Source organism: Pan troglodytes, chromosome 8 (genome assembly GCF_028858775.2).
Source record: "Pan troglodytes isolate AG18354 chromosome 8, NHGRI_mPanTro3-v2.0_pri, whole genome shotgun sequence".
Lineage (NCBI taxonomy): Eukaryota > Metazoa > Chordata > Mammalia > Primates > Hominidae > Pan > Pan troglodytes.
In genome coordinates, this window is record NC_072406.2 from 93669471 (window position 1) to 93697132 (window position 27662).

The 27662-nt window shown below is 37.0% G+C and overlaps 1 long non-coding RNA gene across 1 annotated transcript in view; it reads right to left on the reverse strand.

Moving 5' to 3' along the window:
* Positions 1–417: 417 nt before the first annotated feature.
* The window catches only part of LOC107966932 (uncharacterized), a 131047-nt gene continuing 103802 nt past the window's right edge, over positions 418–27662 (reverse strand). Inside the window, exons 6-7 of the long non-coding RNA XR_008537443.2 lie at positions 5239–5354; positions 418–652 (exon numbers count right to left, since the gene is read on the reverse strand). This is a non-coding gene — a long non-coding RNA (uncharacterized LOC107966932). The remainder of the gene's footprint in view (positions 653–5238; positions 5355–27662) is intronic.

The window sequence follows — 27662 nt, forward strand, 5'->3', positions numbered from 1 at the left end:
GGAAGGTTTGTTGCTTCACTCTGCAATAAATTTTGTTACTGCACATTCGTTGGGTCCCCACTACCTTTATGAGCTGTAACGCTCACCACGAAGGTTTTCAGCTTCACTCCTGAGGCCAGTGAGACCAGGAGCCCAGTGGGAGGAACGAACAAATCCAGACGCGCCACCTTAACAGCTGTAACACTCATGGAGAAGGTCTTCAGCTTCACTCCTGAAGCCAGCGAGACCACGAGCTCACCAGAAGGAAAAAACTCTGAACACGTCCGAACATCAGAAGAAACAAACTCTGTAACACTCACCACGAGTGTCTGTGGCTTCATTCTTGAAGTCAGTGAGACCAAGAACCCACCAATTTCAGAGACACCCTCAAAAGCCAAATGATCAGGTAACAACACAAAAGGGAGCAAAGCTTTAGGTGTGAGAGGAATGTGTACCCTTATAATTCTTGGGGTTTCATGAGAAAAATAGTTTTTCCCAAAACAGTGTGTGACACCTTTTCTGTTTTTCCCAAGGGTTCCAAATTCAAAGCTTACATTGTCCTCAGGCAAGCAATAAATCAATACATGGAGGTTATGCATTGGTTTGGACTAAAAAGGTAGAATATCTTGAAGTGGGGGCTTATAGGTCATAGGTGGATTCAAAGATTCTCTGACTTGTGATTGGTTAAGGAAGTAAGCTTTGTCTAAAAACGGGTCAGAGAAAGGAATGTTAAGGTCTGGGCTGTTAATGTGACTTTCTCCAGGCCCTTTGGGAAGAAATTTAGAACAAAGAACGGCAGCTGGAGTTCAGCCCTTAGTTGTCCCTTATGTGAGGTCTAGTGCCAGCATATGACATTTCCCATTTGGTTGTGGGGGCGAGGGGCAGATTTCCTAAAACAACTCGGGCATATGTTAAGATGCTAGTTTTAGTTTCTATAAGGAATCAAATATCCCGTGACTCTTAATTTTCTTGGCTATTGTTTTAAGCTCTTACTACCTTCTTGCTTATCAAGTTGTTCATTTATTTCTGAAGGCTAGCCAGATGCCTGAAATTTCTCTTGAAGGCACTCAAGATTTTCCTTTATTGTCATGCTAGAAGGGGGCTTGGCAGACCCCTAAAATGGGTCCCCGCTCCATCTCAGCCATAGGCGTGAAAACAATAGATCCTTAGCACAGGAACAGACACCTAGACTTATGGAAAAAGATTAAAAACTTAGCAATGTATGTTGTAAGCTTATATACAATAAAGTTGCCATCAGAAATTCATAGGTGGTAAGAGGACTCTTTGGAGGGTAGTTTTCAATAAAATAACTCATTACACGAAGAGTAATAAAATGAAAAACAGCAGATACAAAGGTGGATTAAAAATCAAAATATACATAACTATAAATTGAATACTACTCAGGCAGGAGAATATTTTTATGACTTTGTTGTGGAAAAGAACTTTGCAAATGAGGCCTCTTCTAGTTTTTTTAATGTATCAAAATTGAGTATTTCTTTTCAACCAAGGCCAACATAGACAAAGCTAATGAGAGATGGCAGATGAATAATATATACAATTTATAAAAATTGTTAGGAAATATGAAAAAAAACAGAAAACCTAGTAAAAGTAGGTTGAGACTACACGGCATAATGGTTAAAAAAAATCTGCAAGCATTTGAAGAAGATACATTATTTTATACTAAAATAAATCCACAATGGAACATTGTGACAAGATTATAAAATCTGTCAAAATTATAATGCCAACTTACATGGTGTAAGGCCAGATTACACAGGTGAAGGGGCAACAGTCCTCCACGAGCGTGCTGTCACTTCAGACACCAGTCACAAGTTTAGGAGTCCCCAGGGCCACCCTCACTTCTGTCCAAAGGCTATAGTTTTGTCACTCCTGACTAAACTAGTTAGATGTTCATTAATCTATTTCTTTTTCTTAGGCACACGAGAATTATGTTACAGATTATATTATTCACCTAACCTTCTGAGAGGTGACAGCATGCTGGCAGCCCTCACAGCCCTTGCTTGCTCTCGGCGCCTCCTTGGCCTTGGTGCCCACTCTGGCCACGCTTGAGGAGCCCTTCAGCCCGCCGCTGCACTGTGGGAGCCCCTTTCCGGGCTGGCCAAGGCCAGAGCCGGCTCCCTCAGCTTGCGGGGAGGTGTGGAGGGAGAGGCGTGGGCGGGAACTGGGGCTGCGTGCGGCACTTGCGGGCCAGCGCGAGTTCCGGGTGAGCATGGGCTCAGCGGGCCCCGTGCTCAGAGCGGCCAGCCGGCCCGCAAGCCCTGGGCAGTGAGGGGTTTAGCACCTGGGCCAGCAGCTGCTGTGCTCAATTTCTCACCAGGCCTCCCCCCCACGGGGCAGCGCTTGGGACCTGCAGCCTGCCATGCCTGAGCCTCCCCCACCTCCGTGGGTTCCTGTGCCGCCTGAGCCTCCCCAACGAGTGCCGCCCCCTGCTCCATGGTGCCCAGTCCCATCGACCACCCAAGGGCTGAGGAGTGCAGGTGCAGGGCGCGGGACTGGCAGGCAGCTCCACCTGCAGCCCTGGTGCAGGATCCACTGGGTGAAGCCAGCTGGGCTCCTGAGTCTGGTGGGGACTTGGAGAACCTTTATGTCTAGCTAAGGGATTGTAAATACACCAATCAGCACCCTGTGTCTAGCTCAGGGTTTGTGAATGCACCAATCGACACTCTGTATCTAGCTACTCTGGTGGGGACTTGGAGAACCTTTGTGTGGACACTCTGTATCTAGCTAATCTAGTGGGGACGTGGAGAACTTTTGTGTCTAGCTCAGGGATTGTAAACGTAGCAATCAGCACCCTGTCAAAACGGACCAATCAGCTCTCTGTAAAATGGACCAATCAGCAGGATGTGGGTGGGGCCAGATAAGAGAATAAAAGCAGGCTCCCGGAGCCAGCAGTGGCAACCTGCTCGGGTCCCCCTTCCACACTGTGGAAGCTTTGTTCTTTCGCTCTTTGCAATAAATCTTGCTACTGCTCACTCTTTGGGTCCACACTGCCTTTATGAGCTGTAACACTCACAGCGAAGGTCTGCAGCTTCAATCCTGAAGCCAACGAGACCACAAACCCATCAGGAGGAATGAGCAACTCCAGATGCGCTGCCTTAAGAGCTGTAACACTCACTGGGAAGGTCTGCAGCTTCACTCCTCAGCCAGCGAGACCACGAACCCACCAGAGGGAAGAAACTCCAAACACATCCGAATATCAGAACGAACAAACTCCAGACACGCCGCCTTTAAGAACTGTAACACACACCACGAGGGTCCACAGCTTCATTCTTGAAGTCAGTGAGACCAAGAACCCACCGATTCTGCACACCCTACCTTATAATAGGGCCTTGTGTCCAGAGGTTGTGGCCAATGTAATATATTTATCTCTTCCTGGACTAACTATAAAATGCTCCCTGCAGTCTTCTACTCTGTCTTCTCTACTGAATGTCTTTATGCGAATAATCTGAGAGAAAAACTCTGAGAAATTCTCTCCAGGCCGGGCGTGGTGGCTCATGCTTGTAATCCCAGAACTTTGGGAGGCCAAGGTGGGCAGATCACCTGAGGTCAGGAGTTCGAGACCAGCCTGACCAACATGGAGAAACCCCATCTCTACTAGAAATACTAAATTAGCTGGGTGTGGTGGCACATGCCTGTAATCCCAGCTACTCAGGAGGCTGAGGCAGGAGAATCACTTGAACCTGGGAGGCAGACAGTGAGCCGAGATCACGCCATTGCACTCCAGCCTGGGCAACAAGAGCAAAACTCCATGTCAAAAAAACAAAAGAAAGTCTTTCCAGTCAGCGTCCTGGAATCAAAAGGCGAGAGAATCCTGGAGGTCTGATAGGATCTAGGCGTTAGAATAACCCCTCAGGAGAACTGCCTAACTTGCATTATTGTGTGATATGAGCAACAAACAGACTTTTACTTTGTTAGGCCCCTGGAATTTGGGGATATTTGATCACCAGATAGCTTAAAACACCCTAATTTAGAGCATTTAATATAATATTTGTTAAATATTTTTAAAATGTAACATATTAAATTTGGCATTTCATTTTATATTAGCTAGCTAAAATTATTATCATAAACATCTGATAAATTTTGTCATGCTTTTTGGATCTAAGGAGATAAACATAATACTTTTTCTTCTTAGACTTTTCTTAATATTGTAAATTAGATTCATAGATTTTCTGATGTTGACTGATCATCCTTGCATTCAGAGGATAATCCTAGATGAGAAGGATAATTTTTTAACACACTGAGGAATTTGTAGACACACACACAGAGTTTTGTATTCTATCTTTGGACCTCCTATAATCTAGTAGCCTAGAACACCCAGGATAATCCTTTTAAAATATAAAACATAAACCAGCTCCTTACCTCTACATCTTCCAATGCTTACCTATATCATTTCCAAATACCTGTAAGGCCATTTTGTAAAATCCTCCCATTTCCCGTGTTACTAACTCTGCTCTAGCCACACTATCCTTCCACTGTTCTTTGAAGCACAAGTTCTGCTACCTATTTACTTGTTATTGTTTTTGTGCCTGATACTTTATACACACAAAATTATTTTTTAAATTTTTACTTTATTCACCTCATTACTCAAATATAATCTCTTTTATGCCAGTTCTTAGACTTGACAGCCAAGACAACCTTGCTTATGTTATCTATTGGGGGTATACTTCAGAAAAAGGGAAGTGAAGGAAGGCAGAAAAGCAAGGCAAAAGCTAAAAAATATATATGGTATAAGCATGAGATTAGCTTCAGTTTGATCTCAGAGTGTTTTGGTTTCTTGGAAGCAGACTTGGAGCTAAAAGGTTGAAGAAGATATATCAGGTATACTCTCAAGAAATAGATTTCTATGAAAGTGGGGAATTCAGATTTGGGCAGACAAAGAAAACGGGACCTACACTGTGAATTCAGTAACCCTCAGGCCAATCTTGTGTGGAGCTAGCCCTTCAGATCTGTCCCAAATTGAGGCAGAACCCTACAGTATTCAGTTCTCACCGAAAAGCTCTGTCCCACAAATTACTGCACAGATTTAATCCCACCTTCAAAAGTAAATCTCTCCACCACAGTTAGTCAATGGCAAAGTGGTTTTTTTTTTTTTTTTGGTGGGATGGGGGTGGTAAGGGTTGCTTCCCAGACTAAGACTTGTTTGTCCAAGAACAATTTTCTAGAAAATAAGGCAGCTATGATTTGTTAATATACTACACTGACAGCACCTGGGGGAGGTATGCGCCAGTTAAAAAAGGATACTTTGGAAGTCTCTGACAGTATCCGGTACAGTCCACTCTTTGCACTGCTCTTTTATACTTCCTGTTCACATCAAAGTATGTCTGGAAGGAGTGAAATTACATGGCTGGTCAAATTTTCTGGGAAGACATACAAAAACAGGGTTAGTGGGATAAGCATCAGCCCTTATTGCAGGCCATAACCTATATTTATCATGTTTTTTCTCCTTCCTATTTATTTACTAGAGTGAGAATTAGTGTGTAGCACTGATAGCAATGACTTCATCACCTAATCAGAGAGGCCTTTCCTTATCATCCCATGGAAAAAAACAGAAAAACCTTGTATGCTTATTTTGATGCATTTTTGGCTATAAAATTTTAATTCCTACAGATGCATACATAATGATGGTTTTATTATCTGTTTTCTCTCATTAGATTGCAAGATCCATGTTAATCATAATTTGACATTTTAAAGTTCAGTCCTCCATACCCAGAGTCTAGAACAGTTTCTCTCATATGATAAATATTCAATGGTTACATTAAGATCTTTATATTTTTGTTGATAAATTAAATGTAACTTTTATTTTATGTTTTAGAGCAGTTTTAGTTTCACAACAAATTCAATGGAAAACGCAGAGTTCTCAAATAACCTCTGCTCAGATATATGCACATTTGCCTCTATAAACATCCTAACCAGAATGGTACATTTGTTACAATCAGTAAGTCTACATTGATATATTATTATAACCCAATGTTCTTAGTTTACATTAGGGTTCACTCCTGGTGTTGTGCATTCTATGAGTATAGACAAATGTATAATAAAATGTATCCATTCTTATAGTATCACACACAGTATTTTCACTGGCCTAAAAGTCCTCTGCATTCCACCTATTATTAGGTTGGCGCAAAAGTAATGGCAATACTGCCAAAAGTTATGGCAACACTGAAAAGGCAATAAGCTGCCATTCAGATCAGCTTATTTCACTTCCTAATAAGCATTTATGATTCCTCCATGACTTTTCATGGCTTGATAGCTCATTTCTTTTTATTGCTGAATAACATTCCTTCGTCTGGAGTACCAAAGTGTATTTATCTTTTCACATACTGAAGGACACCTTGGTTTGCTTTTAAGTTTTAGGACTTATGAAAAAAGGTGCTGTAAACATCCATGTTTAGGGTTTGTGTGGACATATGCTTTAAAATCACTTAGGTAAATACTAAGGTATGCAAATGCCGGATCATATAGAAACAGACCCAGTTATCCTATAGAGCTGATGTTTATTATTTCTTTTCTTTTTTTTTTTTTTTTTTAAAGACGGAGTCTCACTCTGTTGCCCAGGCTGGAATACAGTGACGCGATCTCGGGTCACTGCAAGCTCCGCCTCCCGGGTTCACACCATTCTCCCACCTCAGCCTCCTGAGTGGCTGGGACTACAGAAGCCCACCACCACGCCTGGCTAATTTTGTTTCTGTATCTTTAGTAGAGATGGGGTTTCACAGTGTTAGCCAGGATGGTCTTGATCTCCTGACCTCGTGATCCTCCTGCCTCGGCCTCCCAAAGTGCTGGGATTACAGGTGTGAGTCACCGCACCTGGCCTATTTCTTTGAATAAACACAGAAATTGATCCTCCCAGTCTTAAAACCTAAGAAAGTTAAATTAGTCTTATCTGAGTTCCTTTCTCAGGAAACCAACTATTAGGCCTTCTAGAAAGTAACAAGGAACAGAAACTCCCTAGATCACTGCTTCCTGTTGACCAACTCCTCTTATAGGTCCCTAATTCCTGTTTTCCCACACCTGTTTACATTTGTTCCCTGTTGCATAAACCACTAATTGTACTTGTTCAGGGAGATGGATTTGAGACTGATCTCCCATCTCCTCACCTGCAGCACCCAAATAAAGACTTCTTCCCTGGCAGTACTCCTTGTCTCAGTAATTGGCTTTCTGTGCAGTGAGCAGCAGGACCTAGACCACATCCCTGGTGTTTCAGTAACAATATGGTAAAATTATGTTTCATTTTATAAGAAACTACCAAACTGTCTTCCAAGGTGTCTCTATAATTTTGCATTCCCACCAGCAATGAATGAGAGTTCATTTTCATTTTATGCTATCTTCACCTAATTTTGAAAGTAAAGTTAATATTACTTAGTCAATTGAACAATATTTTGGTGTGTTTCTTTTTAGAATAAGTAGAAAGGAATTCACCTATGGAATCATCATTGTCCAAAACTTTAGGAAAACTGTTGTTACCACTAAACTATCTTTAAAATTTACAGGCAAATGTAGAAGCAAATATAAGTTTACAGTGTCAACTTGGGTTTTTTTTTTTTACTATATATAGGCATTATATAGCATTATATAGTATGATCATCATAATATTCCTTTATCAGTATGCCTTTTAATGGTATAATGTATCTTTTTTGTTTTCTTTCATTTTTAAATTTTATCTTTTCTGCTAGAGTCAATCTTACTAATATTAAAAATAAAAATAGTTTGTAGTTAAATTTTCCTGTTTTGTTTTTTTCCTCTGTGTCAGAAATTTATACTCTTTGTTTCTCTTAATCTGTTCTGTATTTTTTGAATTTTATTGAACTTTTTTTCTGTGCTAGATGTAAATTCTCATCTAGTTTGCAATTAATCCTTCACGTTTCTTGATTATGTATTCCATTTTCTCTGCAAATACTGTTTTAATGTATGTATTTTACAAATTTAAATATATGTGCATTTATATAATTTTCATTCATGGTGAATATTTAAAAATTTTAAGATATTTATTATTTATTCTCAATTACTTAAGTGTAATTTAGTAGATCATTGTTTATTTTCCAAATATATAGAATTGTAAAAGACATTCCTTTATATGTGATATTTTTATTTTAATATCAGCTTAGAACATAGTCTTATGGTGTTAATTCCTTGGAATTTATTCAGGCATAGTTTGTTAGCTAATATATGGTCAAATTCTGTGATTGACCATTTGTGCTTTTAAAGAATATTTGCTTTTTTTCTCTGTTTAGATAATTTTTTTTTTTTAGTGCAACAGACAGTCCTTTTGCTCATGAACACAGTCATATATAGGAAACAATCCACCAAGTTTTTAATCTCAGTTTCATGAATGATTAATGGGTAATTTCCTCACTTATCAGCAGAGATAAAAAGCATTATGATTTTAGAAGGCTGTTACAGGGAGTAAATTAGCAGTGTTACTTATTACGATGTAATCTATTACTATTGTTTAATAGATATTCGCTTTTAGTATATTGAAAGTAATCAAGTCATCTATTTCTTTACTTTCTTAATAACACAAGGTGAAAAAATTATTTTTTTCATTATGGTGGACAGGATTAGATAATTAAAGTGTTTACTAATCATTGGGTCTTTTTTTACTATTACCCACGCATTTCTCATTTTATTAGTTTATATCTATGGAAATTAAAATATATTTTGTATTGGAATTCTACCTATAAATCATATTACCTCTCTTCTTGGTAAACATTAACAAATTTAATTCTATTTTTTTGTATTATATACCATTTCCTATTACACCAAATTGTTGCACATATTTTTTATTAGTCCCTTAGGGTAATTTTTTCTAAGTAAAATGGCATGAACATTTTCAGAGCTTCTAATAAATATTTCTAAATTGAACTAAAGTAAGTTTCTAGTAATTAACATGCCTGTCAGCAGTGATTGAATGTGCTCATTTTTTCTCACCTTCCACCTAGTGAATTAGATTTTAGAAATTCTTTTCAAATTCAATAGGCAAAAAATTGGTTTGCATTCATGCTAAAATTGCATTTTTTGATTGCTAGTGAGTTTGAATATTTATGCCCATGTCCACTTGCCATTTTTATTTATTTTAGTAAATGGCCTATTATAGGCTTTGTTAATAATTCCAGTTGTGTTTTCACCTTCTGATTAGTCATTTTAAGAGTACCTTATAAATACCCCATCATCTGTTTTCTTTATTTAGGGTTTTTTTCATTTTAAATGTGTCCAAGGTAAGTATGGAAATACAGATTATTTTAAAAATTAAAGTAGTAAGATTGATCAATATTATCTTAATAGTTTTTATTTTTCCTCTAATGTTTAGTTGTGCTTGTTGTGATGTGATGAATTAAGTATGTGCTACTTCATTTTTTGCAAGACTTTAAAAAATCTTTTAAAATAATTTTCTTCTTATAGTTTCCATATATTTCTTATTACATTGTAACTATATAGCATATATTTTTGTTTTAAATAAAATAATCTTGCTTTTAGCAAAAGCATCTTCCAGAATAATCTTAAGTGCTTTTATACCAGATTATATAAAGCCTATTGTCTTTCCAATATATTTTAAAACATTACCATTTAAAATTGTGTAACAATTTCTACAGGAATCTCAACTTTATTTTTGTATTTCATATATATGACATTATATATAATGTTATACATAATATATATGTAATTATATGTTTTATATGTAATTGTATCACATATATAACATTGAGTCACTGTATTTAAAAATTATAATTTTAAACATATCTTAGTTTCATTTTTGAATGGTAGAATAAGAGATCTACAGCTAATGTATTAAAATTTTCTTTAATCTTTGACAAAAATAGTGATATACAAACTACAACCCCAGAGACTCTGATTCATTGGTTCCTATATGATGCCCCAAATTCTTAAGTCCTAATGCTCCGCTAGTAAAGTCGATCGCCTAAATATGACATAACTTTTCTTATTCCTGAATTAAATTAGATTATTTCTTTTATTTCACTTATTCCTGAATTAAATTAGATTATTTATTTTATTTCAAAATTAACAGAATGCTAGGGAATGCCTTATTTAATGTGTTTGATTATTTATATAAAACTGACAGTCTTTTTAAAATCGTTTTACTCTAATAGAAATATTTATGATTAAATATGTGGTTAGAAGTATCTTGTATAACCTTTCCCATCTTTCAACTAAAATATTTATTATCAAAAATAGAAGACACAAATAAAACAAGATGTATCAATCAACAAATGACTATAAGAATATTTATGAAACCGACTTTAAAAATAAAACATGACTGAATTTTTTTCTGGTGAAGTTTCACTAAGTTAAATAGAAACTACATCATACAGAAAACAAGAGAAAACTGAATCAAGACGAAGAATTGATATCTATCTTTCTTCCTACACCCAGTCCCTAAAAACTATATTTAAAAAGAGTTAATAGGAAAATATTGCTAAAATATTAAAATTTATCAGTTAAGTCCACTCATCTCGAAGAAAACTTATGAAGTTTTATGTCTACTCTCTGATCAAGATAATGCTCTTTGTTTTCAGTAATGAAAAATGTAACAGACATTTTTTCCTATTCATATTTACTCATTTCATTCCTCTGATAGTGAAAAGGCTTAACACTAAGATATTTTTTCCCACATATTTCTAAAATAAAATACCTTAATTGCTTTCGTTAAAATCCCGTCACTGATCAGTTTTTCAATCTCTCTACATTTACACATTAAAACATTTTTAACACATAAAATTAAATTTCTCTTGTACTTAAATGCAGTTACGTTCCAAATAATGACTAAATATTCTGTCTAGCTTGATGCTTTTGAGATTTGCTAAAACTCTCACAGCAGGGAGACGTTAAGAGCCAAGGTGATGTTTTTTGTTTTAGTTTCTGAAAGTTTCCTTTCTATACTTTGCCAGTATTATTTTGGGGAATATGATCTCTGCCTTTTAAATATCAGAAAGAGAGTTTACATTCTGTTATGCTTTTAAGGATATAGTGGCTTCTCATCTTCTTGCAAATGCTTTTTCTCCTTTGACAATCAAGCAATCTGTTAGTTGGCATATTATGATAATATGATTACTTCCAATGATACAAATTAGATATATAGGAGGGTTTGGTGATGTCATCAGGTCAAATAAAATTGTGAATTTAAAGGGGCATTAGAAGTCATCTTGTTCAACTTCCTAAGTTAAAAATTGAAGAGCTAGTGGCTCAGAGAGCAGAAATGTTTGTCTGGGTCACTCCAACAAAACAAAACATGGAGGCAAAGAACAGAACTTGGGTCTTTCAATACCTAAACCATTCATTGCTCTTTCTGCTATTGAACTGTGCCTGTTGTATGGAAGCAGACCACAAAAATGGGAGCAAATACCATGTTCTAAGTGTGGTAACCATTATGTGTAGCATAATATAGAATGGTGTAATGCATACCATTCAAACAAAACAATGGACTCATTCATACTCCTTCAAATGTATCCCTTGCTACTGAACTCTTCCATCCCCAGCCTTGTGCTTTTGTGACTTGACTTCTTAGTGAGGAAAACCAAGCCTCTGTATTTGTACAACGTTTTTACTGATCACGTATTATCAAGTATCTATCTCTTTAGATTAAGCATACCATTTAGATAATGCAGAGATAGAAATTGGGTATGGGGAGTGGAAAGATAGTGGACATGTAATAAACAGATAAGGGTTCTGACATGAGCTAAATATTTACTGCTTGTGTGACTTTGAATAAAAGTCTTTTCTTCTCTAAAACAGTTAATATTTGAAGAATCTGAGGCAGTCAAATGAGCTAGTGTGTGAGAAATGATTTCCATAAAATTTATGCTTTCTGGTACATCTAAATTTGATGTAATAGTTGTATCATGTTGTTTAGTGATAAATATGTAGTTTTGTTAATAAGCGGGCTACAAGGTCATTATATTTATTATTCAATTGATAAGAGTAGGAGCTATTATTTTTCTGAATCTTTACTAAATTCAGATTCTTTATATGAACTAAATTAATAATCACCCTTGAAAAACTTCTATGATGTAGACATTGCCTAACTTACAGATGTGGAAACAGTAGTTCCAGTCTAAAATGTATATGAATGGAAGAAATATTGTAGCTGTATAATGTCCAGGAAAAAAGATAAAAATGTGATATTTTCTGAGAGCCTTTTATGCTGAGTGCTGAGCTTTTTAAATTCAGTAATTGATTTTTTAAAACAAAATCCTATTCTAATGTGAATACCATTGTATCCTTTAACGATATGTGTACTTATGGGTGTTTTAAAAATTTGTGAATTGTCATAAAATACTAAAATATTACTAATAATCTATAGGAATTTGATAAGCATTAATGCAATTTTTATTTTATGGTAAAATTATCTTAAGTGTTTATTCAGAATGGAAAATGGAAAATAATTATTTGCAGCAATTACACATACAATACATCCTAATACAAGGGGAAATTTAACTGGGAGAGAAAGTAGATCTAGATTTTTTAAACAGTAGGCTGCTGCTTCCTGCATTGTGAATTAAACTGAATGTTATTTAATCAATGCTAGCAATATATTTAGAAAGAGAGTAAGCATTAGGTAGCGGAGAATTTCTACAAAACATATGCCCACACATTAAAAATATAACAACAGCAAAAATCAAGCACTTATTGCATCCACATCAATTTTCCACCCTGTTTATTTAACAATCATTGCGATTTTCTATTAAATTATACTAAACTCATAAAAGCAGAACTGAAGTTTTGTACAGAAGTATGTATATTACTTATTTTTTGAATTGGTTAAGGAGTTTGATGTATTTAAGCAACATAAAGACTTGACAGTTATATTTATCTCATATCTTCTTTCTCCAATTTCATAATCACTTGGTCCACAAAAACTGATTGTTATTAAGCATTGCGGTGAGCATGAGATCTATGGCTTTCAAATCCCATGAAAAACAAGCAACTACTTCAATCTTTTTAAATACTGCAAATGCTATAGAGACTTCCAAATGCATGTGAAGTAGAATTTTGTAGAAGTAGCTTATTAGCAGATGGTAGAATCAGCTTTCTTTATTTGTATTTTTTAGATAAATAAACAGAAGACATAAAATGTGAAAAGAAAAAGAAAAGATTGTTCATCCCATTTTACATCATGGATTCTTAGATGAAACCAAACCTAACATTAGAATGGATTTTGTTTCTGGGTGGGAGAAAGAGATCGAGTTCTATTATTTTCTCTAGTTTTTGTTAAATTTAATAATTAAACCTAATAATAAAAATTTCTAAAAAATCATTTGGGTTAGAATTCACTCTGTTGGAACCTTGTTAGAGGTTCACTCTTGAAACTCTGGGTTAGAATTCACTCTGTTGGAAATCTGTTCAACCATTTAAGACTTTCCCTCTTAATTTTTTAAAAATGTAGTATTCAAATCTCCACTTATTATACATTTTTCTTTAAAAGAGAATATTTTCATTGCCTCATTTTGTAGGCGGGAGCTCAAACTTTTTTAGATGCCTTTCTAAAAAGAAATGAAAACTGCAAGAATTTACAACTGTTTGGAAAAATTTACAGATAGGCATTAAATTCAAATGTCTAAGATTACAGCTAGATATTCTAAGGTTTTGACCTTTGTAAAAGGGATTACTAGCAGAGTATAAAGAGAAAAAGTAATTTAAACATTTTTCCACATTGAAAAATATTCTATAATAGTACTATATTTTATTAGAGGCCAAAGTAGTTTTAATGTTTTAATTCAAAAATATTACTGTTTTCTACTAAATTATTCTATTATACATTTCAAGGAATAGTGTTACATAAAAATAAAAATACTTTGCAGTTCTTCAAATACATTCCTAAATCATTTTCCAAATTGCTTACTGCAGTTTATACACTAAAAATATGTAAAATTGCATCACTTTCCCTAAGACTGTGTTATTCTGTTGAGTTTTTTAATTTTTCTTTTTACTATATTAATGTTTTATCATAATATTTTAACTTGTATTTTCTGATGGCTAGAAAAGGTCAATATCTTTCCATTTGTTTGGTCTTGCATTTAATTTTCAGATACTAGTGGTATATTTATTAGTATCAAATTAGAACATTCCATCAATTTCTCTTATGCTTCTTTCTTTAGAATATGCATACTGAACTTACATGTCTCTGTGTGCCTATACACTCGTGAAATCAACAACAATACTTGCATGACTTTGGGAGCTATTGATAGATCCAAGCCTTAGTCCATAAATTCGATGGTGGCAAAAAATTGATGTGTTTACTACTCTGTCTGAAATACTTTGAATAAAATTCTGACTATTAAGAGGTGCTCAAAAAACAAACCTTCTTTCTATTTGTTGAAGTGACAAATGAATTAAAGAAATAGACAAGTCAGAATATCATGGCTTTACCCTTCTCATGCTGGAAGCCATTTTATTTTATTTTTTTAAAAAGTGAATCACCTCTTTGCATATTTGTTGAATTTTCATTTCTGTTCTATTAGATATCCTAATCATATGCCTTATGAAATTAAGTTCAATCTACTTATTAAAACAAAAACAAAAGTAAAATTTAACTTATATATTTACTCTTCTATTATAACTTAGGTATGAATATTTAAGAGAGAAAAATCATTCAAGATTGTCAGACTTAGCATAATCCACAAACAACTTGCTAGATGTGAGGGAATTTTAATTTCTGATGGAGTTTCCAATAAGAGAAAAATAATAATTAGATGGGAAGAGAGGCAAGTAGGAATTAAGAGGGAAATAAAAATTCAGAAAGAGTGACACATATATGGGAAAGAGAAAATATAGATGTTTGTAGGGCTTTAAAATAGAGGGTCAAAATTGACAGTTTCAACTTTCCTCTGGGTAGATTCCCAGTAGTGAGATTGTTGGGTCAAATGGCAGTTCTACTTTTAATTCTTCAAGGAATCTCTACACTGTTTTCCAAAGTGGCTGTACTAGTTTCCATTCCCACTAGCAGTGTAGAAGTGTTCCCTTTTTCACCACATCCATGCCAACATCTATTATTTTTTGATTTTTTTGATTATGGTCATTCTTGCAGGAGTAAGGTAGTGTTGCACTGTGGTTTTGATTTGCGTTTCCCTGATCATTAGTGATGTTGAGCACTTTTTCATATGTTTATTTGGCCATTTGATTATGAAAAAGATACTTGCACATACGTTTATGGCAGCACAATTCACAATTGCAAAAATATAGAACAAGCCCAAATGCCTGTCAATCAATGAGTGGATAAAGAAACGGTGATTATATATATATATATATAATGGAATACTACTCAGTCATAAAAATGAATTAATTAATGGCATTCACAGCAACCTGGATGTGATTGGAGACTATTATTCTAAATGAAGTAACTCAGGAATGGAAAACCAAACATCATACGTTCTCACTCGTAAGAGGGAGCTAAGCTATGAGAATGCAAAGACATAAGAATGATATAATGGACTTTGGGGACTCGGAAGGAAAAGGTGGGAGTGGGGTGAGGGATAAAAGGCTACAAACTGGCTTCAGTGGATACTGCTCAGGTGATGGGTGCACCAAAATCTCACGAATCACCACTAAAGAACCTACTCATGTAATCAAATACCACCTGTTCCCCAAAAACCTATAGGCAAAAAAACTTTCAGCCTTCATTGAGTCATCTAACTTGGTTTAAACTGTTGTGATACTAGCCTAATAAGCATGACTTAAATGTTTGCTACTTACAAAGAGAAGACATTTAAACCTTTTAGAATTAGATCAGATATGCCCTAATAAAATATGGAGAACCATATCCTTGGGGAGAAACGCATGTGAGACAGTACTTTCTGCTGTATAAAGTTATATTCAAGATAATAAAAGAAAAATCATGAGCAAAAGTTTCAACTCAAAAAGTTTAATGGATTTCTGCTTCCACTTAGGATATAAAATATAGCAAGGAAACAGCACTCCCAGCCTAATTATGAAAACAAGTGAATCATCTAAAAAGTTACAGTTATTTCACACTCATCAGAGAGCCATGGCCACAGAGTAGCCTAAAATCCAAGAGACGATGAGACTAATAGAGTCGGGCAGGCTGCACAGCTGCTTCCATCTATGGCAGAGCAGCAGGAAGAGGAGACAGATGCCGTAGACTTGGGCAAGAAAAAACTGCTGAAATTATGACAAATTTTTAAAGGCTGGATGTGGGCTGGCATGGGAGTTTCGAAGCTCCAGGAGTTCCAGGCAGAAGGAATCCTTGTACCCATCCATTGACTCTTTTTCCTGAGCTTTCATCTAGTACTCATGAGAAAAATTGGATTTAGGAAAGGAGAGCTGAGAAAGATCCCCCTGAGGCACAGGTGCACAGCAAGAGACCAGAGAAAACTCTCCTACACATGGGGCCTTCTACTGAGGAGGAGGCAGTGGTCATCTGCTTCTCGGGGAGCAGCAGGAGGTCTGATAGAGGCCCTTCTGATACAGATGGGGTATTATGGACTGAAGTTTTCTGTCTCCCCAGATTTGTATGTTGAAATGCTAACCCCAATGTGATGGTATTAGGAGGTGGGGTTTTTGGGAAGTGATTTAGTTCACAAGGGTGGAGCCCTCATACATGCCATTAGTGTGCTTATAAGAAGAGGCCAGAGAACTAGCAAGCCCTCTTTCTCCCATGTCAGAACACGAGAAATCAACAGTTTGCAACCTGGAAGAAGGCCTCTAATAGAACCAATTATGCTGGCACCTTGATTTTGAACTTGAGCCTCTGGAATTGTGAGAAATTACTTTTTGTTGTTTATAAGCCATCCAGTCTATGGTATTTTGTTGGGGCAGTCCAAACTGACTAAGATTCCAGGCCTTCCATAGTCTGAGTGGAAAGTGAGAGAACAGAGAGAAACCAGCTACTGTTTGGCCTTATATCAAGTTTCAGGCAGCAGATACCGTGAGAGTGGAGAGGGAAAGAAAGAGCTGTGCGGGAATGCCTCTGAGGCCCAGCTGCTCCAGGCCTGCTGTGGTTTTAGGATGCTGAGGAGAACTATGGGATGCTTCCAAGTACACCACACTGGATGAGGCAGTGCCCCTCTGCTTCTGGGAGAAAACAGAAGAGCTGAGACTTCCTTAAGGCACAGGTGAATGGGATGCTGAAGTGTGAGGGTAGGCTAGAGAGCTCAAATACAACCTTTAGACACTCAGATGCCAAGCCTTTCTAAGGGAACGTGTCAAGTAATTAGAAGGCTCTGAGGAACTGAATATAGCTGAATCAGCAACAAAGCCCAATTAGATTAAATTGCAGATTAGATTTTTCTTACTCACCCATGCAAGCCACACACTATTGTCTCATAGAAAAAGAAGCGTGCTTTTTTTTTCTGAGCATAAATATTATTTACCTCAATCTCTGCTACTTTTTAATATACAATATTTAGCAATTCAATAAATACTTTGAGACACATAAAAAAGTAACCCAGCCGGGCACGGTGGCTCAAGCGTGTAATCCCAGCACTTCGGGAGGCCGAGGCGGGCGGATCACGAGGTCAGGAGATCGAGACCATCCTGGCTAACACGGTGAAACCCCGTCTCTACTAAAAATACAAAAAAAATTAGCCGGGAGTGGTGGCGAGCGCCTGTAGTCCCAGCTACTCAGGAGGCTGAGGCAGGAGAATGGCGTCAACCCGGGAGGTGGAGCTTGCAGTGAGCCGAGATTGCGCCACTGCACTCCAGCCCGGGCGACAGAGTGAGACTCCGTCTTGAAGAAAAAAAAAAAGTAACCCAAGAAAATATGTCATCATTAAGAAAGGAATAAGTCAGTAGAATCAGATAGAGATGGCCCAGGTATTGATTTACTAACACACAGGGAAATTAAAATAATGATGATTATATGATAAGATAGAGTGGAGACGGTAGAAAACATATCTGGACAAATGGGGGGAATTTTAGCAGAGATACAAAAAGTGTAAACAAACAATGGAAATACCAGAAATGAAAATACAAGGAAATAGAGTTTTTTTGTTTGTTTGTTTTGCTTTCTGATAGGCTAATCAGTAGACTGGACATAGCAGAGGAAAGAACTATAAACCTGAAAAACAGGTCAATAGTGAAAAAAAATGGAACAAAATATCAGAGATCTATGGAACAATACTTTTTACATATATATGTATATTTAAATGTGTGTGTTTCCCAAAGAAGTGAGAGAAACTGAGGAAGAGGAAATAATTTGAAAAAATAACGTACTAATTTTCCAAAATTATTGAATGATATCAAATCACAAAACCAAGAAGCTCAGAGACCCCTTAGAAGGATAAATACAAATAAAACCATCAGGAATATTATATTCAAACAAAATATGATTTAAAAAATAAAATATCTAGAAATCAGCCAGAGAAAAAAAGACCAAGTTGTGTCATACTTATAACATTGCTTACTAACAGGTGTGTTGTAGATACTTTACTGTAAAAGGATGATTCTGCCTTAATAGTTATGATATGAATCAAGTATACATCAGTATGTTTTAGATTAAGTTGGCTTAGAATACAAGTATTTTTCTTTAGAACAAGACTCAAACTCTTTACTAATATGTTTATGTGAGATATCTCTGAAAAGGGTAGTTACACTGTAGTTAATGAAGTCACTATAATGTTTTCATTTTCCAAATTTTTTACGAAGAACATACTTGTATTGGACCATAATTCAAGCACATAAAGAGGAAAATTTAAATCCTTTTTTTTTCAGATACAAAAAACCTGAGTCATTTAGCTTATTTTTAACGAAAAGGACCATAAGCCTCTTAAGGTTTGCAAAAGTCTCATCCTTTCATGAGTGATTATTTAAGTTCTCTCAATTATTCAGCTTTATGTTCAGAAATGTGCTAGCACTGAGTGGTGGGTTCGGTGATTCGTCCATTCTTTCTCTGGCACACCACAGTTATATTGTCTATAAGTCAGAAACAGAGCTAAATACTAGTTTATAAAGGTGAGTAAACTATTTTCTAATTATACTTACTTGGTTCATATTTAGCTGCTCAAGAAATATTTGCCAAATGAATGACTGTATGCAGGCATTGGGGTTGGCAAAATAAATAAAAATTAGACAAAACACTTTCCTAAACCAATATTTTCCATGCACACAAAATGTACTAAATAGGCTTGTGACTAATATCCCCATTGTACACAGGAGGAAGTTAATCGTTTTGACAGGGGCTGTGAAGGGTTAGAGAAAAACAAATCAAAGACTGTACTATACAAAGAATTATTCTGCTGAATTTTGAAAACTGAAAAATTTTAATATACACATTCATCCTTTTAACAAACAGAGCTAAGGATACAAACACCTAGGCACATGGCACTGTTGTCAGGGAGTTTAAAGTATGATGAATATAATTGAGGAGCAATACAGACAAGTTACCCAACCTCCTGGAACTTAGAATATAAGAGAGATCAGGAGTATCACCCTAATTACACAAATACATAGTATAAAATATGAAATAAAGCTAGGGCAAAGAGACAAGAAAGCGAGAAGGTTCAATGTGTTTTTTTAACAAAAGGACTCATCATCCCATTTACAAGGTAAAGAAAATGCATTGCGAATTCTGGATTCACTATCAAGCATCAGGTTCATGGAGATGAGTGGTGGAGAAGATGTTAGAGAGACTAGCAGAAGTTGAATCCTAATTTTTCATATATTCCATTTTAAAACATTTAATTTGGAAATTAGAATGAGTTTAAATATTTCAAACTTTAAACAAGTTAAGAATTTTTTGAAGAAACCAACAGATCATGAGCAATATTTAGACATTTGGACCAAGCAACCTTAAAACTTTTTTCCCTTACACAGATTCTATGACTTATGTAAACTAAATTTGCAGCCAAGAAGGAAAGAGTAAGATAGACTTTATTTAGGGTTGTCAGTGGTAAAAAAACAAAGCAGAAAAATTCAGGGGTAGGTCTCATATAAAGAGAGCCGAAATGTTCTCACTGGGTATGATTCCAAGTATGATGTATAGCCCATACTGGGAAACATTAACTAGAATATGTTTGTAAAGAAGAAAGAACATGGAAAAAATTTAAAGGTTCTCTGCAGTAAATGTAAGCAGCTTTGGTTGTTTTCTTGTTTTTTGTTTTTTTCATCATGAGCTTCTCTTGGTTTCTAAGGGTCAGAGATAACTCTGTTTAGGTTTACATCTAATCATTTTTAATTTACAGAACTGAAAAGTTTAATCAGATAAACACAGTCCTAAGGATTTGCTGAATTTTACTGCTATTTATAGAATTACAAAATGCTTCAACTAAGAAATTAGTGTAACATAAGCTTTTCTTGGTTGAAGAAACTGAGGCAAAGAGGGTAGAAGTAATTTACTCCTAGCCAACCAGTAGGAATAACTGCATCTGCGGTACAATGTGGATCTCCTCACTTCTAAGTTGCCTCTGGTAATGAAACCAAGGGGTTAATTGATCAGGTATGCCTGAACTGCTTACTTTTGGTCATTTGCTTTTTGTTATTATTTTTTTCCTTTTTTCCATGAAGCTGAAGGCCACAGTAGCTGAAGGCCTCACCGCTGAACAAAAACTTAATCTTCACTGGTTGCATTATAGATAATATGATAACATATAGGTCATTATGGTAATGGTCACTTCACTTGTTTTTCAGAAACTTGGACAGCTTCTATACAGTTCAAACTAGCTGAGACCACCAACCCTTCAATAGGCCCTGTGCAAATGCCTGAGAGTTGGGCTTTGATGTCATAGGGCCAAAAACTCTACCCTCAGATCATGCTAGTGCTGCCATTTTCCACACATATGAAATGCCATGAACTCCAGCTATGCTTGTGCAGAACAAACCTGTTACTTCATTTTTTTGCCACTACCAATTACCTTTTCCCATGCCTTAAGCCACTCTACTTCTCTAGGCTGTAAATATCCCTAAGCCTTATCTTCAGCTAGGTGGATTTGGGAGCTGTTCTTCAACCTCCTCACCCAGTGCCCTTGACAATGAATCTTTTCTCTCTTGTAAAACCCATGTCACAGTGATTGATTTATTGCATGCAGGCAGAATGGACCTGGACTTAGTCAGTAACAATACAGCAGTCTAGCCAGGAGTTTTAGTCCACACCTTTTGCTGGTGGTTCAGTTGCCCTGTGCTGCTGCTGGAATCTTGCAGGTACATTCAGGCAGCTGCTTGGGGCTATTTTTAAAGACATCTTCTCAGGATCCTCCAGCATTCACCACTGGCCTTTGGTGTATACTTCACATTTTTGCAACAGAGAAATAGTTTCTGGCCTGGAAGTTGTCTTTTTGGGTAACTTTGATACAAGTGACTGGATTCTTATTTCTCTTTCCCTCTGGCTTGACTTCTGAAAGGAAGCCCTAGTTTGACCTACGTTGTAAGGGTCCTGGTTTTGGGGACAACTTGACATTAGGGAAGGATTAGGGAATCTCCACTTGCAGAAGTTCTCCTGGTTCTGTCTGGTTTCCGTTTTCTGAGATCTGGTTCTAGCTGCAGCATAGATAATATAAATATATTTTGACTGATCATGTTTAGAGTTTGAAACAATAGGAAATGCTAATTCTATCCCCACCTGCAGCCCATTAGGTTGTGTTCTCTAAAACTGGGCAACTTTCAGCTATGAATCCAAGAGAAAAGAAAAGATGGTGTTTTTCTATAACACTGTGTGGCCACAGTGTCCTTTAGATTTCAGAGAGAAATGGCTAAAATGGGCTTCTCAATCATTAAGGAATGCCAGGTTTTCTGGGACTCCAGCCGGCTACATATTATTGTTCATTCTAGCACACATTTTAAAACTGATGGCCTAATTACATCAAAGAAAATTCAGAGCTCAAATAGTTATTATTCAAAAACCCGTAACTAATGAATTAACATGTAGTCTTCTAAAGTTATCTGCATATCTCCCTATTTTTTTCTGCCTATTTTGAATCTGCTGACTTTTCTACTGGTATTGTGATAAAGTTTACTGTTCATGCTGCTACTAAATCATGGTCACTTGGCTAAAAGATTTTAAAAAGATGAAAGAGGTCTTTTAAAATCAAACTGACATGGAAAGTGCATTTTTTTTTAACCTACTGGGGCATATAAAGCATAGCCATGTGAACAGGTTCCAGTTTTGTCAGAAACATAAGTTGGATCCAACTGTCTTGTTTATGTATATGTATGCATTATGTTATCTGTTGCGTTTACATGGTACCAAATTGGATTATAAATAAATAAATACTCATAAATTAAATAAATAAGCCCAAATGATTTTTAAGTTCATGTGACTTTAAAAATCTTTGGCAAATAAATAATTTTTAAATTATTGAAAAAAATGAAATAAAAACATCTTCAACATTTACATATTTTAAGGTCATAAAGCTGTTGCTTCTATAATATTTTTTCTATTTGCTTAATATGTCTGTGAGCTTATGTCTTTGGAAGAAAAATGAGATGAATTACTGTATGTTCACTCTTTTATGTTGCTATATCAGAATAAGCCTGTATGAAAAACAAATTGTAAGATTATAGTTCAACAGGAAAGAGAGACAAAGAAACCTATTCTGTCTAATTCTAATGAAAAGGAGTACCCCCTTATAGTGGCATTGTCCCATCTCTACTTCCTGAGCCACAGTCCCAGATTTCAGCTCCCTCTGTCCCCAAAGGCCAGGAGATAAAATCGTGTCTCTTTCTCACACCCATCAGAGTACTCAATTTGTCAGGGGGCTACCCAAATCCATGTAGGGCAATACCCACTAAGACAAGTTCCTACTGGAGATATGGACATGTCCACTGGACAACCAGTGAGACTGACTTGAGTCTACTCTCTCATTTTTACATGGGATCTGTATAATTGGAAGAACAACATGCCTACTTGTAAGGATGATCCCAAGAGAATAGAAAATCATTTTTCATCAAATTTTGCCACTCATAATGTCACTAGAACTGACGCAGCAAATTTATTAAATACCTTTCTCACTGCTGAGGAATACTGTATGGATTTAGAAAAGGCTAGAGAAAAAGCCAATCACTTAGACCCCATAACATTCTGTAAGGGCTGATGCAGCTGTGGCCATCCCCATAGCTGACTCTCATTGGAAAATACATGCAGGAGACAGCGTCAGACTTGAACATTCCTGAAATTGCACTTCAGCAGGGCTCCACAAAGGGGTCTCAAAAGAAAGGAGTCTAAATAAAGTATAGGAGGTAAAACATAAACTTCAAGAGGATGGTAAAACATAAACTTCAGAGTTTCTGGAAGGGATTTTTGAAGCATATAGGCAATACAGAGACATAGGCCTAGATGTCTCTGAAAAATTTACAATGGTTTGTATGACCCATGTCAGCCAAAGCGCTCCAGACATTCGGAAGAAACTACAGAAAACAGAGGTGTGCCAATGTCTCAACTGGTTGAGATTTCTCGTAAGGTTTCCAATGGCAGGGATGATGTCCAAGAAGAAAAGGGGCAACAGAAAATGAAACAAGCCACTCTGCTGGTGGCAGCACTGCATATCAAACCTGCAGTCCATAATCCAGGAAGACCTTGATTAAAGGTAAGGAGCCCCCATCCCAGAATACAGACTCTAAAGGATACTGCACAGTGGGACCCCACCAATGTGTCTACTGAAAACAAGAGGACCATTGGAAGAAAGACTGCCAAGATTAAAATAAGACTCTTGAAGAAGATAGTGAGCAGGCAGTGCAACAAATGCCTAAGATCACCAGTGGTGGACAGAATGATGAGGCCAAGGGCTTCCTTTCACCTTACTGATCCTGATGATTTCCCACATCCCACATGGATCTCAGGGTGACCATGATGGTGGGAAATAGACTTCTGGATTTTCTGATTGACACTGGGGCTTCTGACTTAGTCCTAAACATTCAACTTTTCAAGTTATCTGAGAAAACAATGCTATGCTGATGACAAGGGTCTCTGGAAAAACCTTGAAAAAGTTTTTTCTCCAACCCCCAGACTGCCAAATGGGCAAATCACACCTAAAACAAAGTTTCCTATGTATGCCTCAATGCCCCATCCTGCTGCTGCAGTGGGACCTACTAACCAAGCTGAATGCTAGTGACTTTTCCCCCCTCTGGATGGACGTGAAGGTACCACCAGAACAAGCATGTGCCCTTCAAGTGGCACTATAAAAAAAAGTCAAGGGACCCCCCAACAAAGATCCTTGAAGAGATCTTAAAAAAGCTAAGGCTGGATTTACGGGAGGATGAGAGACCGGGACAGATAAAGAGATCAGCACCTATATCTGCTAAAGTTCCTACTGGTTGAGAGTTCCAAATTTGAGACAGTATCCACTAAAAGAACATGCTAGACAAGGTATTCAATCTATCTGTAGCTGTGTTTCTTGAATATGACCTCATCTGCCCATGCCAGTCCCCATATAACACTCCAATTTTGCTGGTATGGAAGCCAGGCACACAGGAACATCTTTTTGTGCAGCACTTAAGAGACATTAACCAGATTGTAGAAGATATCCACCCAATGGTGCCTAACCCTTAAACTTTGCCACTGTGTCTGAAGACTTTGGTTGATTTACTGCTTTGAAACTTATGGATTATTTTTGGACACCTGAGCCCCAGCTCACAGGAACTCTTCACTTTTGAATAAGAAGATCTTGAGACTAGGATCAAACAACAATATTGTTAGATTGTACTCCCTCAAGTTTTTAAAAACTCTTCCAGCCCTTTTGGTGAAATCTTAGCCACAGATTTAAAGGATCTCCAATTAAAAGAAGGAGAACTTCTCTAGTATGTAGATGACATCTTGATTACCAGTAAGACTAAAGAAGCCTCAGACCAAAACATTTTAACCTTAAATTTCCTAGTTGAACAGGTCTATAAAATCTAAAAAAAAAAAAAAAAAAAAGGGCCCAGATTTCTGAACCTTTTAAATACCTAAGTTTTGAGTTGTCACAAGGACAGAGGAGCTTACTCCCTGGAAGGAAAGGGGCTGTAGCAGAGGTAGCAGTACCTGCCGCCAGGAGACAGTTGTATGGATTCCTAGCTATAGCAGAGTTTTGTCATATTTGGATCCTCAATTTTGGACTGATAGCCAAGCCCTTCTATGAAGCTCTTTAAGTCTCCTGGACATTAGGAAGCCTTTTGATCTGTTTGTCCATGAAAGACAAAAGATTATTCTTGGAACATTAACCCAAAATCTAGGTAATATGAGAAAACCCATTGCCCATTTCTCAAAACAGCTAGACATAATGACTAAGAAACATCCTATATGGCTGCGTGCAGTAGCAGCCACCTGTAATTTACTACATCAACCAGAAAAGTTTACCTTTGGCCAGCCCACCACTGTACACACTCCCCACTGTGTACTTCCTCCCTCTGTCAGAACAAAGAAGATATTGGCTTACTTCTAAGAGGCTAGGGAATTACCAAGAAATGTAATTAGGGAGTCCAAACAGGACCTCCACCAATAATAAAAGTGGGCCCAATACAGAGACACCATACTCAGGGGAAACAGGCAGATTGACTTTCACCATGATGCTGAGATCCACCAGGAATGTCAGGTACTTATTAATATTTCTGGACATTTTTACTGTATGGATAGAGGCCTCTCCCTGGTGGTATGAAAAGGCTCCTGAGGATGTAAAAACTCTATTAAAAAAAATAAGTCCTCAGTTTGGGCTACCCATGTCTATCCAAAGCAACCATGGCGGAGCCTTATAGCAAAAATAGCTCAAGAAACTTCTGGTACCTTAGACATTTGCTGGAAATTACACACTTCTTGGCGGCTACAATCTACTGGCAATATAGAAAAGATGAATCATACTCTTTAAAAGACTTTGGATAAGATTTGTCAAGGGACTGATTTATCTTGGGATAAGGCCTTACCAGTTGCCCTGCTTCCAGAGAGAGTGGCCCCTAGAATCAAGTTCCAGTGGAGTCCCTATAAAATGTTATATGGGAGACCCTTCCTATGCTCAAAGGGTGGGAGGTACTGGGGTACCCGGAGGGAAGCCGAAAATAATTAGTTACTGTCAGGTACGTACAATCATTGGGAATCACTTTAATTGCTATATGTGAATTCATTTCTGGGAGGTAAAATGTTTCCCACAGATGTTGCTTTGTACCACCTCTGTCCTGGAGACTGGATTCTATTAAAGTCTTGGAAGAATAAACATCCAGAAGACCAGCTTTATTCTTATTAAACTGGCCTTATGAGGTACTACTGTTGACCCATTCTTCACAGTCAAGTTAAAAGGAGTAAAACCATGGGTCCATCATACACAAGTAAAGCTGGTCCCAGAGTCATTAGATTCACTGTGCCCTCTTTACAGAAACGCCTCCGGGAATGGAAACCCTGTGACAGAGAAAAAAACTGCTGAGATTACCTGAATCTGGATCAGCAGTACACATCAGACACTGACTTCTCCAAATGGACCTGTGAACCTCTGACTGACCTCAAGCGAACTACTGTTTAAGAGACAGCTCCCTAAAGATAAGTAATGAACAACTCTCGGGTTCTTGCTTTATTCTTTGGTTTACTTGTTTTTGTCTACTTCTTTACCTACCTGTGATTTGCTGTGTATTGCATGAACGAAGGCTTTATCCACTTCCTTGGCAAGCAGGGCTAATAGGCCCTTCCTTCAATCATACACATAATCACCTTCTTCCTTTTCTGTTGTCCCTCCTTACTGACCTTTAGCCCCCAAGCTGGGAGAAACAACTCAATGATAAGGATTTCTAAGATGCTGGCAAAGGCAGATAATCTCTCTAAATGTCAGATATGTCACCCAAAGCCCTATTCTACACATGATCACAGTGATCCCATTATTCTGCCTGTTTACAATTTTTCCAATGTTCGCAACTTCACTCTTGACCATGCTAGGCCTCCTTGTGTCACTTACTGAGTTCGGATTTATCAGTCTGTACCTTCATCCCCTATTCCTTATTTTTTCTTAACCACCCACATGTCCAAAGCTACCCTCTGCCATACCCCAGGGTATCCAACTGTATTCAGCCAGTCCGTGGATCATTCTCATGCCAGCTACTCAGCATGTCCAACTTAGAAAATGATGGGCTACATTGCTTAAGAGAACTCCACACCTTCTGTTACCCTGTCTCTTCAGGCTACCTTCTAATGCTCTGTAATGGACAAAATAAGACACTTTCCCCTTATAAACCTGTTTGGGCTTTGCTTCCTTGAATGATCAGGACCCTCATTCCCTCTTGTATGCCCCTTTAAAATTATGCTTACAAAATACCACTTCAGTTTCCTATCTCGGCCCACAAGAATGGACACAGGCCCCTGACCTACAGAACATGTCCAAGATAGAACCTTGGTTTGACCTTATTTCTATGGTTAACCTACATAAATCCTTTCCAGATGACCAGAACCTATCTGTCATTTTGTGCCCCTCCCCCTAGAATGCCTATTTGTTTGTGGAGGACATCAAGGAACCCCATGGGTTTTTGAATATATCAAAAATTAGGGGACACATCTGTACTGGGGTAGTTTATTACTCCTTTTTCTGTCCATAACTCCAGTGAGACCCAGTATTGGACTATATTTCTAAATTTGTTCTCCAGAATAAAAAGAACCATTTACCTGCCTACATATAAAGAACATGGATGCTGATATATATTTGGTAGAATACTCTTCCCATAATGGGGAACTAGATCATGTGAACATATCATCAAAAACTCTAAGAATAATGGCAAATGAAACAACCTTATCCATTGCTACCCAACAAAAGGGATCT